The 13,763-nt window shown below is 50.8% G+C and overlaps 1 protein-coding gene across 3 annotated transcripts in view; it reads right to left on the bottom strand.

Moving 5' to 3' along the window:
- pltp (phospholipid transfer protein) overlaps positions 1 to 13,763 on the bottom strand; it is a 698,920-nt gene that overhangs the window by 584,948 nt on the left and 100,209 nt on the right. The window contains exon 1 of one of the 3 annotated variants that reach the window (XM_068048033.1): positions 8,046 to 8,220. The exons of the other annotated variants lie outside the window; for them this stretch is intronic. The gene's annotated coding sequence lies outside the window, so the exon portion shown is untranslated. Of the gene's footprint in view, positions 1 to 8,045; positions 8,221 to 13,763 lie in introns of those variants that run through there. 3 annotated transcript variants of the gene reach the window in all.

Below are 13,763 nucleotides of genomic sequence, written 5' to 3'. Positions count from 1 at the left end.
GTACTGTCTGTCCCGGGTCAGTGTGTTTCTGGTTCTGTCTGTCCCGGGTCAGTGTGTTTCTGGTTCTGTCTGTCCCGGTCAGATTGTTTCCGATTCTATCTGTCCCGGGTCGGTGTGTTTCAGGTTCTGTCTGTCCCGGGTCAGTGTGTTTCTGGTCCTGTCTGTCCCGGTCAGATTGTTTCCGATTCTATCTGTCCCTGGTCGGTGTGTTTCAGGTTCTGTCTGCCCCAGTTCAGTGTGTTTCTGGTCCTGTCTGTCCCGGTCAGATTGTTTCCAATTCTATCTGTCCCGGGTCGGTGTGTTCCTGGTCCGGTCTCTCCCGGGTCAGTGTGTTTCTGGTCCTCTCTGTCCCGGGTCAGTGTGTTCCTGGTCCTGTCTGTCCCTGTTCGGTGAGTTCCTGGTCCTGTGTGTCCCGGGTCGGTGTCTTTCTGGTCCTGTCCGTCCCGGGTCAGTGTCTTTCTGGTCCTGTCTGTCCTGGGTCAGTGTTTTCCTGGTCCTGTCTGCCCCTGATCAGTGTGTTCCTGGTCCTGTCTATCCCAGGTCAGATTGTTCCTTGTTCTATCTGTTCTGGGTTAGTGTGTTTCTGGTCCTGCCTGTCCCTGGTCAGTGCGTTCCTGGTCCTGCCTGTCCCTGGTCAGTGTGTTCCAGGTCGTGCCTGTCCCGAGTCAGTGTGTTACTGGTCCTGTGTGTCCCGGGTCAGTGTGTTCCTGGTCTTGTCTGTCCCAGGTCAGTGTGTTTCTGGTCCTGTCTGTCCCTGGTCAGTATGTTCCTGGTTGTGCCTATCCCGGATCAGTGTGTTACTGGTTCTGTGTGTCCCGGGTCAGTGTGTTCCTGGTCTTGTCTGTCCCAGGTCAGTGTGTTTCTGGTCCTGTCTGTCCCGGGTCAGTGTGTTCCTGGTCTTGTCTGTCCCTGGTCAGTGTATTTCTGGACCTGTCTGTCCCTGGTCAGTATGTTCCTGGTTGTGCCTATCCCGGATCAGTGTGTTACTGGTTCTGTCTGTCCCAGGTCAGTGTGTTTCTGGTCCTGTCTGTTCTGGGTCAGTGTGTTTCTGGTTGTGCCTGCCCGGGTCAGTGTGTTACTGGTTCTATCTGTCCCGGGTCAGTGTATTCCTGGTCCTATCTGTCCTGTATCAGTGTGTCACTGGTCCTGTCTGTCCCGGGTCAGTGTGTTCCTGGTCTTGTCTGTCCCGGATCAGTGTATTTCTGGACCTGTCTGTCCCAGGTCAGTGTGTTTCTGGACCTGTCTGTCCCGGGTCAGTGTGTTTCTGGTCCTGTCTGTTCTGGGTCAGTGTGTTTCTGGTTGTGCCTGCCCGGGTCAGTGTGTTACTGGTTCTTTCTGTCCCAGATCAGTGTATTCCTGGTCCTATCTGTCCTGTATCAGTGTGTCACTGGTCCTGTCTGTCCCGGGTCAGTGTGTTCCTGGTCATGTCTGTCCCGGGTCAGTGTGTTCCTGGTCCGGTCTCTCCCGGGTCAGTGTGTTTCTGGTCCTCTCTGTCCCGGGTCAGTGTGTTCCTGGTCCTGTCTGTCCCTATTCGGTGTGTTCCTGGTCCTGTCTGTCCCGGGTCGGTGTCTTTCTGGTCCTGTCCATCCCGGGTCAGTGTCTTTCTGGTCCTGTCTGTCCGGGGTCAGTGTTTTCCTGGTCCTGTCTGTCCCTGATCAGTGTGTTCCTGGTCCTGTCTATCCCAGGTCAGATTGTTCCTGGTTCTATCTGTTCTGGGTTAGTGTGTTTCTGGTCCTGTCTATCCCAGGTCAGTGTGTTTCTGGTTCTGTCTGTCCCGGGTCAGTGTGTTTCTGGTCCTGTCTGTCCCGGTCAGATTGTTTCCGATTCTATCTGTCCCGGGTCGGTGTGTTTCAGGTTCTGTCTGTCCCGGGTCGGTGTGTTCCTGGTCTGGTCTCTCCCGGGTCAGTGTGTTTCTGGTCCTCTCTGTCCCGGGTCAGTGTGTTCCTGGTCCTGTCTGTCCCTGTTCGGTGTGTTCCTGGTCCTGTGTGTCCCGGGTCAGTGTCTTTCTGGTCCTGTCTGTCCTGGGTCAGTGTTTTCCTGGTCCTGTCTGTCCCTGATCAGTGTGTTCCTGGTCCTGTCTATCCCATGTCAGATTGTTCATGGTTCTATCTGTTCTGGGATAGTGTGTTTCTGGTTCTGTCTGTCCCAGGTCAGTGTGTTCCTGGTCCTGCCAGTCCCTGGTCAGTGTGTTCCTGGTCCTGCCTGTCCCTGGTCAGTGTGTTCCAGGTCGTGCCTGTCCCGAGTCAGTGTGTTACTGGTACTGTCTGTCCCGGGTCAGTGTGTTCCTGGTCCTGTCTATCCCAGGTCAGTGTGTTTCTGGTTCTGTCTGTCCCGGGTCAATGTGTTCCTGGTCCTGTCTGTCCCAGGTCAGTGTGTTACTGGTACTGTCTGTCCCAGGTCAGTGTGTTTCTGGTTCTGTCTGTCCCGGGTCAGTGTGTTACTGGTTCTGTCTGTCCCGTGTCAGATTGTTTCCGATTCTATCTGTCCCGGGTCAGTGTGTTCCTGGTCCTGTCTGTCCCAGGTCAGTGTGTTTCTGGTTCTGTCTGTCCCAGGTCAGTGTGTTTCTGGTTCTGTCTGTCCCAGGTCAGTGTGTTACTGGTCCTGTCTGTCCCAGGTCAGTGTGATTCTGGTTCTGTCTGTCCCGGGTCAGTGTGTTACTGGTTCTGTCTGTCCCGGTCAGATTGTTTCCGATTCTATCTGTCCCGGGTCGGTATGTTTCAGGTTCTGTCTGCCCCAGGTCAGTGTGTTTCTGGTCCTGTCTGTTGCAGGTCAGCGTGTTTCTGGTCGTGCCTGTCCCGGGTCAGTGTGTTCCTGGTCCTGTCTGTCCCAGGTCAGTGTGTTTTTGGCCTTGTCTGTCCCCGGTCATTGTGTTCCTGGTCCTATCTCTCATGGGTGTGTGTATTCCTGGTCCTGTCTGTCTCTGGACAGTGTGTTTCTGGTCCTGTCTGTCCCGGGGCAGTGTGTTTCTGGTCCTGTCTGTCCCGGGGCAGTGTGTTCCTGGTCCTGTCTGTTCCGGGTCAGCGTGTTTCTCGTCGTGCCTGTCCCGGGTCAGTGTGTTACTGGTTCTGACTGACCAGGTCAGTTTGGTCCTGGTTCCTTCTGTCCCATTTCAACGTGTTCCTGGTCTTGTCTGTCCCTGGTCAGTGTGTTCCTGGTCCTGTCTGTCCCAGGGCAGTGTGTTCCTGGTCCTGTCTGTCCCAGGTCCGTGTGTTTCTGGTCCCATCTGTCCCTGTTCGGTGTGCTCCTGGTCCTGTCTGTCCCAGGTCAGTGTGTTTCTGGTACTGTCTGTCCCGGGTCAGTGTGTTCCTGGTCCTCTCTGTCCTGGGTCAGTGTGTTTCTGGTCCTGTCTGTCCCGGGTCAGTGCATTCCTGATCCGCGATGTCCTGGGTCAATGTGTCACTGCTCCTGTCTATCCCGGGCCAGTGTGTTCCTGGTCCTCTCTGTCCTGGGCCAGTGTGTCACTGGTCCTGTCGAACCCGGGTCAGTGTGCTCCTGGTCATGTCTGTCCTGAGTTAGTGAGTTTCTGTCATGTCTGTCCCAGGTCAACGTGTTCGTCGTCCTATCAAAGAACAAAGAACAGTACAGCACAGGAACAGGCCATTCGGCCCTCCAAGCCTGCGCCGATCTTGATGCCTGCCTAAACTAACACCTTCTGCACTTCCGGGGCCCATATCCCTCTATTCCCTTCCTATTCATATATTTGTCAAGATGTCTCTTAAACGTCGCTATCGTATCTGCTTCCACCACCTCTCCTGGCAGCAAGTTCCAGGCACTCACCACCCTCTGTGTAAAAAACTTGCCTCGCACATCCCCTCTAAACCTTGCCCCTCGCACCTTAAACCTATGTCCCCTCATAACTGACTCTTCCACCCTGGGAAAAAGCTTCTGACTATCCACTCTGTCCATGCCGCTCATAACTTTGTAAACTTCTATCATGTCGCCCCTCCACCTCCGTCGTTCAAGTGAAAACAATCCGAGTTTTTCCAACCTCTCCTCATAGCTAATGCCCTCCAGACCAGGCAACATCCTGGTAAACCTCCTCTGTACCCTCTCCAAAGCCTCCACATCCTTCTGATAGTGTGGCGACCAGAATTGCACGCAATATTCTAAGTGTGGCCTAACTAAGGTTCTGTACAGCTGCAACATGACTTGCCAATTTTTATACTCTATGTCCCGACCGATGAAGGCAAGCATGTCGTATGCCTTCTTGACTACCTTATCCACCTGCGTTGCCACTTTCAGTGACCTGTGGACCTGTAAGCCCAGATCTCTCTGCCTGTCAATACTCCTAAGGGTTCTGCCATTTACTGTATACCTCCCACCTGCATTAGACCTTGCAAAATGCATTACCTCACATTTGTCCGGATTAAACTCCATCTGCCATTTCTCTGCCCAAGTCTCCAACCGATCTATATCCTGCTGTATCCTCTGACAATCCTCATCATTATCCGCAACTCCACCAACCTTTGTGTCATCCGCAAACTTACTAATCAGACCAGCTACATTTTCCTCCAAATCATTTATATATACTACAAACAGCAAAGGTCCCAGCACTGATCCCTACGGAACACCACTAGTCACATCCCTCCATTCAGAAAAACACCCATCCACTGCTACCCTCTGTCTTCTGTGACAGAGCCAGTTCTGTATCCATCTTGCCAGCTCACCTCTGATCCCATGTAACTTCACCTTTTGTACCAGTCTGCCATGAGGGACCTTTGCAAAGGCTTTACTAAAGTCCATATAGATAACATCCACTGCCCTTCCTTCATCAATCATCTTCGTCACTTCCTCAAAAAACTCAATCAAATTAGTAAGACATGACTTCCCCTTCACAAAACCATGCTGTCTCTCGCTAATAAGTTCGTTTGTTTCCAAATGGGAGTAAATCCTGTTTCGAAGAATCCTCTCTAATAGTTTCCCTACCACTGACGTAAAGCTCACCAGCCTATAATTTCCTGGATTATCCTTGCCACCCTTCTTAAACAAAGGCACAACATTGGCTATTCTCCAGTCCTCTGGGACCTCACCTGTAGCCAATGAGGATGCAAAGATTTCTGTCAAGTCCCCAGCAATTTCTTCCCTTGCCTCCCTCAGTATTCGAGGGTAGATCCCATCAGGCCCTGGGGACGTATCTACCTCAATGCTTTGCAAGACACCCAACACCTCTTCCTTTTTGATAATGAGATGACTGAGACAATCTGCACTCCCTTCCCTAGGCTCAGCATCCACCAAGTCCTTCTCTTTGGTGAATACTGATGCAAAGTACTCATTTAGCACTTCGCCCATTTCCTCTGGCTCCACGCATAGATTCCCGTGTCTGTCCGGGTCTATCTGTCCCGGGTCAGCGTGTTCCTGGTCCTGTCTGTCCCAGTCAGTGTGTTCCTGATCCTGTCTGTCCCGGGTCAATGTGTTCCTCGTGATGTCTGTCCCGGTTAGTGTGTTCCTGGTCATGTCTTGTCCCGGGTCAGTGTGTTCCTCGTCCTGTCTGTCCCGGTCAGTTTGTTCCTGGTTCTATCTGTCCCGGGTCGCTGTGTTCCTGGTCCTAGATGTCCTGGGTCAGTGTGTTTCTGGTCCTGTCTGTCCCGGGTCAGTGTGTTCCTGGTCATGTCTGTCCCGGGTCGGTGTGTTCCTGGTCCGGTCTCTCCTGGGTCAGTGTGTTTCTGGTCCTGTCTGTCCCGGGTCAGTGTGTATCTGGTCCTGTCTGTCCCGGGTCAGTGTCTTCCTGGTCCTGTCTGTCCCGATCAGTTTGTTCCTGGTTCTGTCTGTTCCGGGTCAGTGTGTTCCTGGTCCTATCCGTCCTGTGTCAGTGTGTTACTGGTCCTGTCGATCCTGGGCCAGTGTGTTCCTGGTCATGTCTGTCGCGGGTCAGTTTGTTCCAGGTCAAGGTCCTGTCTGTCCACGGTCGGTGTGTTTCTGGTCCTGTCTGTTCCAGGTCAGTGTGTTTCAGGTCGTGCCTGTCCCGGGTCAATGCGTTTCTGGGCCTGTCTGTCCCAGGTCAGTTTGTTTCTGGTCCTGTCTGTTTCGGGTCAGTGTGTTTCTCGTCGTGCCTGTCCCGGGTCAGTGTGTTTCTGGTCCTGTCTGTTCCGGGTCAGTGTGTTTCTCGTCGTGCCTGTCCCGGGTCAGTGTTTTACTGGTTCTGTCTGTCCCGGTCAGTTTGTTCCAGGTTCTATCTGTCCCGGGTCAGTGTGTTCCTGGTCCCATCTGTCCTGCCTCAGTGTGTCACTGGTCCTGTCTCTCCCGGGCCAGTGTGTTTCTGGTCCTGTCTGACCCCGGTCAGTGTATTCCTGGTCCTGCCTTTCCTGGCTTAGTGTGTTTCTGGTTCTGTCTGTCTCGGGTCAGGTTGTTCCTGGTCCTGTCTGACCCCGGTCAGTGTATTCCTGGTGCTGCCTTTCCTGGGTCAGTGTGTTCATGGTCCTGTCTGAGCCGGGTCTTTGTGTTCCTGGTCCTCTCTGTCCTGGGTGAGTGTGTTCCTGGTCCTGTCTGTCCCAGGTCAGAGTGTTCTTGGTCCTGTCTGTCCCAGGTCAGTGTGTTTCTAGTCCTGTCTGTCCCTGGTCGGTGTGCTCCTGGTCCTGCCTGTCCCGGGTCAGTGTGTTTCTGGTCCTGTCTGTCCCGGGTCAGTGTGTTCCTGGTCCTGTCTGGCCTGGTCAGTTTGTTCCTGGTCATGTCTATCCCGGGCCAGAATGTTTCTGGTCCTGTCGATCCTGGGCCAGTGTGTTCTGGTCATGTCTACCCCGGGTCAGTGTGTTCCTGGTTCTGTCTGTCCTGGGTCAGTGTGTGCCTAGTCCTACCTGAGCCGGGTCAGTGTGTTTCTGGTCCTGTCTGCCCCGGGTCAGTGTGTTCCTGGTCCTATCTGTCCTGGGTCAGTGTGTCACTGATCATGTCTATCCCCGGCCATTGTGTTCCTGGTCATGTCTGTCCCGGGTCAGTTTGTTCCTGGTCATGTCTATCCCGGGCCAGAATGTTTCTGGTCCTGTCTGCCCCGGGTCAGTGTGTTCCTGGTCCTATCTGTCCTGGGTCAGTGTGTCACTGATCATGTCTATCCCCGGCCATTGTGTTCCTGGTCATGTCTGTCCCGGGTCAGTTTGTTCCTGGTCATGTCTATCCCGGGCGGAATGTTTCTGGTCCTGTCTATCCCGGGCCAGTGTGTTCTGGTCATGTCTATTCCGGGTCAGTGTGTTCCTGGTTCTGTCTGTCCCGGGTCAGTGTGTGCCTAGTCCTGTCTGTCCCGGGTCAGTGTGCTCCGCATCCTGCCTGTCCCGGGTCAGTGTGTTCCTGTTTCTGCCTGCCCCGGGTCTGTGTGTTCCTGGTCCTGTCTGTCCCGTGTCAGCGTGACCCTGTCTGTCCTGGGTCAGCTTGACCCCATCTGTCCTGGGTCCAGCGTGACCCCATCTGTTTTGGGTCAGCGTGACCCCATCTGTTTTGGGTCACCGTGATCTGTCTGTGCTGGGTCAATGTGAACCTGTCTGTGCTGGGTCAGTGTATTCCCAGTTCTGTCTGTCCGGGTCAGTGTGTTTGTGGTCCTGTGTGTCCCGGGTAAATGTGTTCTGGTTCTGTCTGTCCCGAGTCAGTGTGTTCCTGGGTCTGTCTGTCCCAGGTCAACGTGTCCCTGTCTGTCCTGGGTCAGTGTCTTATTCAAAGAGAAACTGTTTTTCAAGTCCCAGTTCAGATACATTACTGAGTAAAGGGAGTGATTGGAGACAAAGCTTTATAAATCATGGATCCTGAGATTATAATTCTATAATTGACAACTTGCTCGGTAAAGGGAGCTATGTGTCAGGCAGCTGACCACAAATTCATCCTGTAGACGAGCTAAAGTCCTGTTGCTGATCCCCGTACTGAGCTCCCTGTCAGGCTTTATCTGGAGCTGTGAGATTCAATAACAGGGCCTGAGATTGAGTGCAGTGTTGCTGCTGTGCATCGACAGCAGCTCACTGGCACTGAATCCCTCACTACTCATACAGCCCCACAGGGACACAGCCTGTCCTGTCCATAAACAATACACAGCACAACAAACAGCCAGAGAATAGGTAAGAAAATCCTACTTATCTGTGTGAATGGTATCAGTCTGTTCTCTGCTTTGAGAGAGCTCTGTTTTGAGAAGGCTGCTTGTTCAGGCAGCTCGGAGACTGAACAGCAGGGGCTGATTCTCAGTTCCAATCGTTGGATGTTGTTTCTCACTAACCCTGCAGTCTTGGCTGCACTTTCACTAACCTTAAGCTATCTGGTGACTTGCAACACTCCATCCCCTCCCCTCCTCTCTTTGCATGCTGGAACCAATGACATCCCATCATCCCATTTGTTGGGTAAACAGTACAGGGGTCAAGGAGACTCCTATATTACACACAATGTTCCATCAATCCTAGCGGCTGGGAACGTACTGCCTGAATAAAGAGGGGGTTTGTTCTGTTAAATGCCCTTACAGAGTAGAATTATAAAAATGTGCTAAACCAGGGATTAGTTTGGTATTCCCTGGACACTCTAATCTTGGTCTAGACGTGTAACTGAAAGCAATAATCAGAGAGCTGGGATGCTGGCAGGTTAACCCATTCCATCCTCAGTTCATGACCAGGCTGAGGGCTGAATTCTGTCATCGCTGGCACCAGGCATCAAGCTTGATGATAGAACCTTTCTAATCTGCTGCCACTGCCTCGAGGAAGAGAGTTTCCACAAAGCCTTTCTGGTGAAGATACTGAATTTTTCTGGAGCCCAATGAGAGCTCCATTTAATGTTGCTAACTGAAGTTGGAAGGACTCCTATAGTTCTCATCATGTGACCTCCCAATCACACCCTCATCCCATTGTTGGACCAACATATCCCAAAACACTTGGTTTAAAGTGTGTCTACTTCAACGCCAGGAGCATCCGGAATAAGGTGGGTGAGCTTGCAGCATGGGTTGGTACCTGGGACTCGATGTTGTGGCCATTTCGGAGACATGGGTAGAGCAGGGGCAGGAATGGAGGTTGCAGGTTCCGGGATTTAGATGTTTCAGTAAGAACAGAGAAGATGGTAAAAGAGGGGGAGGTGTGGCATTGTTAATCAAGGAGAGTATTACAGCGACAGAAAGGACGTTTGAGGACTCGTCGACTGAGGTAGTATGGGCTGAGGTTAGAAACAGGAGAGGAGAGGTCACCCTGTTGGGAGTTTTCTATAGACCTCCGAATAGTTCCAGAGATGTAGAGGAAAGGATAGCGAAGATGATTCTCGACAGGATCAAGAGTAACAGGGTAGTTGTTATGGGGGACTTTAACTTTCCAAATATTGACTGGAAATACTATAGCTCGAGTACTTTAGATGGGTCAGTTTTTGTCCAGTGTGTGCAGGAGGGTTTTCTGACACAGTATGTAGACAGGCCAACCAGGGGCGATGCCACATTGGATTTGGTACTGGGTAATGAACCCGGCCAGGTGTTAGATTTAGATATCGGTGAGCATTTTGGTGATAGTGATCACAATTCGGTTAGGTTTACCTTAGCGATGGGCAGGGACAGGTATATACCGCAGGGCAAGAATTATAGCTGGGGAAAAGGAAATTATGATGCGATTAGGCAAGATTTAGGATGCGTAGGATGGGGAAGGAAACTGCAGGGGATGGGCACAATCGAAATGTGGAGCTTATTCAAAGAGCAGCTACTGCGTGTCCTTGATAAGTATGTACCTGTGAGGCAGGGAGGAAGTTGTCGAGCGAGGGAGCCGTAGTTTACTAAAGAAGTTGAAGCGCTTGTCAAGAGGAAGAAGAAGGCTTATGTTAGGATGAGACGTGAGGGCTCAGTTAGGGCGCTTGAGAGTTACAAGCTAGCCAGGAAGGATCTAAAGGGAGAGCGAAGAAGAGCGAGGAGAGGACACGAGAAGTCATTGGCGGATAGGATCAAGGAAAACCCTAAGGCTTTCTATAGGTATATCAGGAATAAAAGAATGACTAGAGTTAGATTAGGGCCAATCAAGGATAGTAGTGGGAAGTTGTGTGTGGAATCAGAGGAGATAGGGGAAGCATTAAATGAATATTTTTCGTCAGTATTTACAGTAGAGAAAGAAAATGTTGTCGAGGAGAATACTGAGATTCAGACTACTAGGCTAGATGGGATTGAGGTTCACAAGGAGGAGGTGTTAGCAATTTTGGAAAGTGTGCAAATAGATAAGTCCCCTGGGCCAGATGGGATTTATCCTAGGATTCTCTGGGAAGCTAGGGAGGAGATTGCAGAGCCTTTGTCCTTGATCTTTATGTCGTCATTGTCGACAGGAATAGTGCCGGAAGACTGGAGGATAGCAAATGTTGTCCCCTTGTTCAAGAAGGGGAGTAGAGACAGCTTTGGTAATTATAGACCTGTGAGCCTTACTTCGGTTGTGGGTAAAATGTTGGAAAAGGTTATAAGAGACAGGATTTATAATCATCTTGAAAAGAATAAGTTCATTAGCGATAGTCAGCACGGTTTTGTGAAGGGTAGGTCGTGCCTCACAAACCTTATTGAGTTTTTCGAGAAGGTGACCAAACAGGTGGATGAGGGTAAAGCAGTGGATGTGGTGTATATGGATTTCAGTAAGGTGTTTGATAAGGTTCCCCACGGTAGGCTATTGCAGAAAATACGGAAGTATGGGGTTGAAGGTGATTTTTTAGATTAGAGATACAGCACTGAAACAGGCCCTTCAGCCCACCGAGTCTGTGCCGAACATCAACCACCCATTTATACTAATCCTACACTAATCCCATATTCCTACCAAACATCCCCACCTGTCCCTATATTTCCCTACCACCTACCTATACTAGTGACAATTTATAATGGCCAATTTACCTATCAACTTGCAAGTCTTTTGGCTTGTGGGAGGAAACCGGAGCACCCGGAGAAAACCCACGCAGACACAGGGAGAACTTGCAAACTCCACACAGGCAGTACCCGGCATCGAACCTGGGTCCCTGGAGCTGTGAGGCTGCGGTGCTAACCACTGCGCCACTGTGCCGCCTTTGGATCAGAAATTGGCTAGCTGAAAGAAGACAGAGGGTGGTGGTTGATGGGAAATGTTCATCCTGGAGTTTAGTTACTAGTGGTGTACCGCAAGGATCTGTTTTGGGGCCACTGCTGTTTGTCATTTTTATAAATGACCTGGATGAGGGTGTAGAAGGGTGGGTTAGTAAATTTGCGGATGACACGAAGGTCGGTGGAGTTGTGGATAGTGCCGAAGGATGTTGTAGGGTACAGAGGGACATAGATAGGCTGCAGAGCTGGGCTGAGAGATGGCAAATGGAGTTTAATGCGGAAAAGTGTGAGGTGATTCACTTTGGAAGGAGTAACAGGAATGCAGAGTACTGGGCTAATGGGAAGATTCTTGGTAGTGTAGATGAGCAGAGAGATCTTGGTGTCCAGGTACATAAATCCCTGAAAGTTGCCACCCAGGTTAATAGGGCTGTTAAGAAGGCATATGGTGTGTTAGCTTTTATTAGTAGGGGGATCGAGTTTCGGAGCCACGAGGTCATGCTGCAGCTGTACAAAACTCTGGTGAGGCCGCACCTGGAGTATTGCGTGCAGTTCTGGTCACCGCATTATAGGAAGGATGTGGAAGCTTTGGAAAGGGTGCAGAGGAGATTTACTAGGATGTTGCCTGGTATGGAGGGAAGGTCTTACGAGGAAAGGCTGAGGGACTTGAGGTTGTTTTCGTTGGAGAGAAGGAGGAGGAGAGGTGACTTAATAGAGACATGTAAGATAATCAGAGGGTTAGATAGGGTGGATAGTGAGAGACTTTTTCCTCGGTTGGTGATGGCAAACACGAGGGGACATAGCTTTAAGTTGAGGGGTGATAGATATAGGACAGATGTTAGAGGTAGTTTCTTTACTCAGAGAGTAGTAGAGACGTGGAACGCCCTGCCTGCAACAGGAGTAGACTCGCCAACTTTAAGGGCATTTAAGTGGTCATTGGATAGACATATGGATGAAAATGGAATAGTGTAGGTCAGATGGTTTCACAGGTCGGCGCAACATCGAGGGCCGAAGGGCCTGTACTGCGCTGTAATGTTCTAATATCCATCCTGAGGGTGCCACACCTTCCCTCAACAATTTGATTTTTGTTACACAATTGGATGATTCTTGACTCTCAGCTAAGAGCCCCTTTATTTCATCTTCAATATCTATATTACCTCAGCCATTAGCCTGTACGCACTGAGCCCTGTCTGTACACACCGAGCCTTGTATATACACACTGGGCCCTGTCTGTACACACCGAGCCTTGTATATACACACTGGGCCCTGTCTGTACACACCGAGCCTTGTATATACACACTGGGCCCTGTCTGTACACACCGAGCCTTGTATATACACACTGGGCCCTGTCTGTACACACCGAGCCTTGTATATACACACTGGGCCCTGTCTGTACACACCGAGCCTTGTATATACACACTGGGCCCTGTCTGTACACACTGAGCCTTGTATATACACTCTATGCCTGTACACTCTCTGCTTTGTCTGTATACTCTGAGCCCTGTCTGCACACAATGAGCCGTGCATAGACACACTGAGCCCTGTCAGTACACACCTTGTCCTTTTTGTACACACTGAACCTTGTCTGTAGCTGAGCCCTCTCTGTACACATTGGCCCCTGCCTGTACACACTGAGCCCTATCTGCAAACACTGAACCTGCCTACACACACTGAGCCTCGTTTGTACACACTGAACAATGTCTGTACACTCTGAGCCCTGTCTTTTTTTTTATTCATTTTTTGTAGGATGTGGGCATCTCTGACTAGGCCAGCATTTGTTGCCCATCTGTAATTGCACTTGACAACTGAGTGGCTTGCTAGGCTATTTCAGAGGGCAGTTAAGAGTCAACCACATTGCTGTGGGTCTGGAGTCACATGTAGGCCAGACCAGGTAAGAACAGCAGATTTCCTTCCCTAAAGGACATTAGTGAACCAGATGGGTTTTTGCAACAATCGACAATGGTTTCATGGCCTGGATATTGCCCAGGTCTTGCTGCATCTGGACACGAGCTGCTTCAGTATCTGAGGAGTCGCAAATGATGCTGAACATTGTGCAATCATCAGCGAACATCCCCACTTCTGACCTTATGATGGAGGGAAGGTCATTGATGAAGCAGCTGAAGGTGGTTGGGCCCAGGACGCTACCCTGAGGAACTCCTGCAGTGATGTCCTGGGACTGAGATGATTGACCTGCAAGAACCACAACCATCTTCCTTTGCGTTAGGTATGACTCCAACCAGCGGAGAGATTTTCCCCCTGATTCCCATTGACTCCAGTTTTGCTCAGGCTCCTTGATGCCATACTCGGTCAAATGCTACCTTGATGTCAAGGGCAGTCACTGTCACCTCACCTCTGGAGTTCAGCTCTTTTGTCCATGTTTGAACCAAAACTATAATGAGGTCAGGAGCTGAGTGGCCCTGGCAGAACCCAAACTGATCAGGTTACAAGTGCCGCTAGATAGCACAGTTGATGACACCTTCCATCACTTTACTGATGATCGATGGTAGACTGATGGGGTGGTAATTGGCCGGGTTGGATTTGTCCTGCTTTTTGTGTACAGGACATAGCTGGGAAATTTTCCACATTGCCGGGTAGATGCCAGTGTTGTAGCTGTACTGTAACAGCTTGGTTAGGGGCGCGGCAAGTTCTGGAGCACAGGTCTTCAGTACTATTGCTGGAATATTGTCAGGGCCCATAGCCTTTGCAGTATCCAGTGCCTTCAGTCATTTCTTGATATCACGCGGAGTGAATCGAATTGGCTGAAAACTGGCATCTGTGATGCTGGGGACTTCAG

Source organism: Heterodontus francisci, chromosome 16, assembly GCF_036365525.1.
Source record: "Heterodontus francisci isolate sHetFra1 chromosome 16, sHetFra1.hap1, whole genome shotgun sequence".
In the NCBI taxonomy this organism is placed as follows: domain Eukaryota; kingdom Metazoa; phylum Chordata; class Chondrichthyes; order Heterodontiformes; family Heterodontidae; genus Heterodontus; species Heterodontus francisci.
The sequence above is the reverse complement of the archived record's forward strand: the minus strand, read 5'-3'. Positions and strand labels throughout refer to the sequence as shown.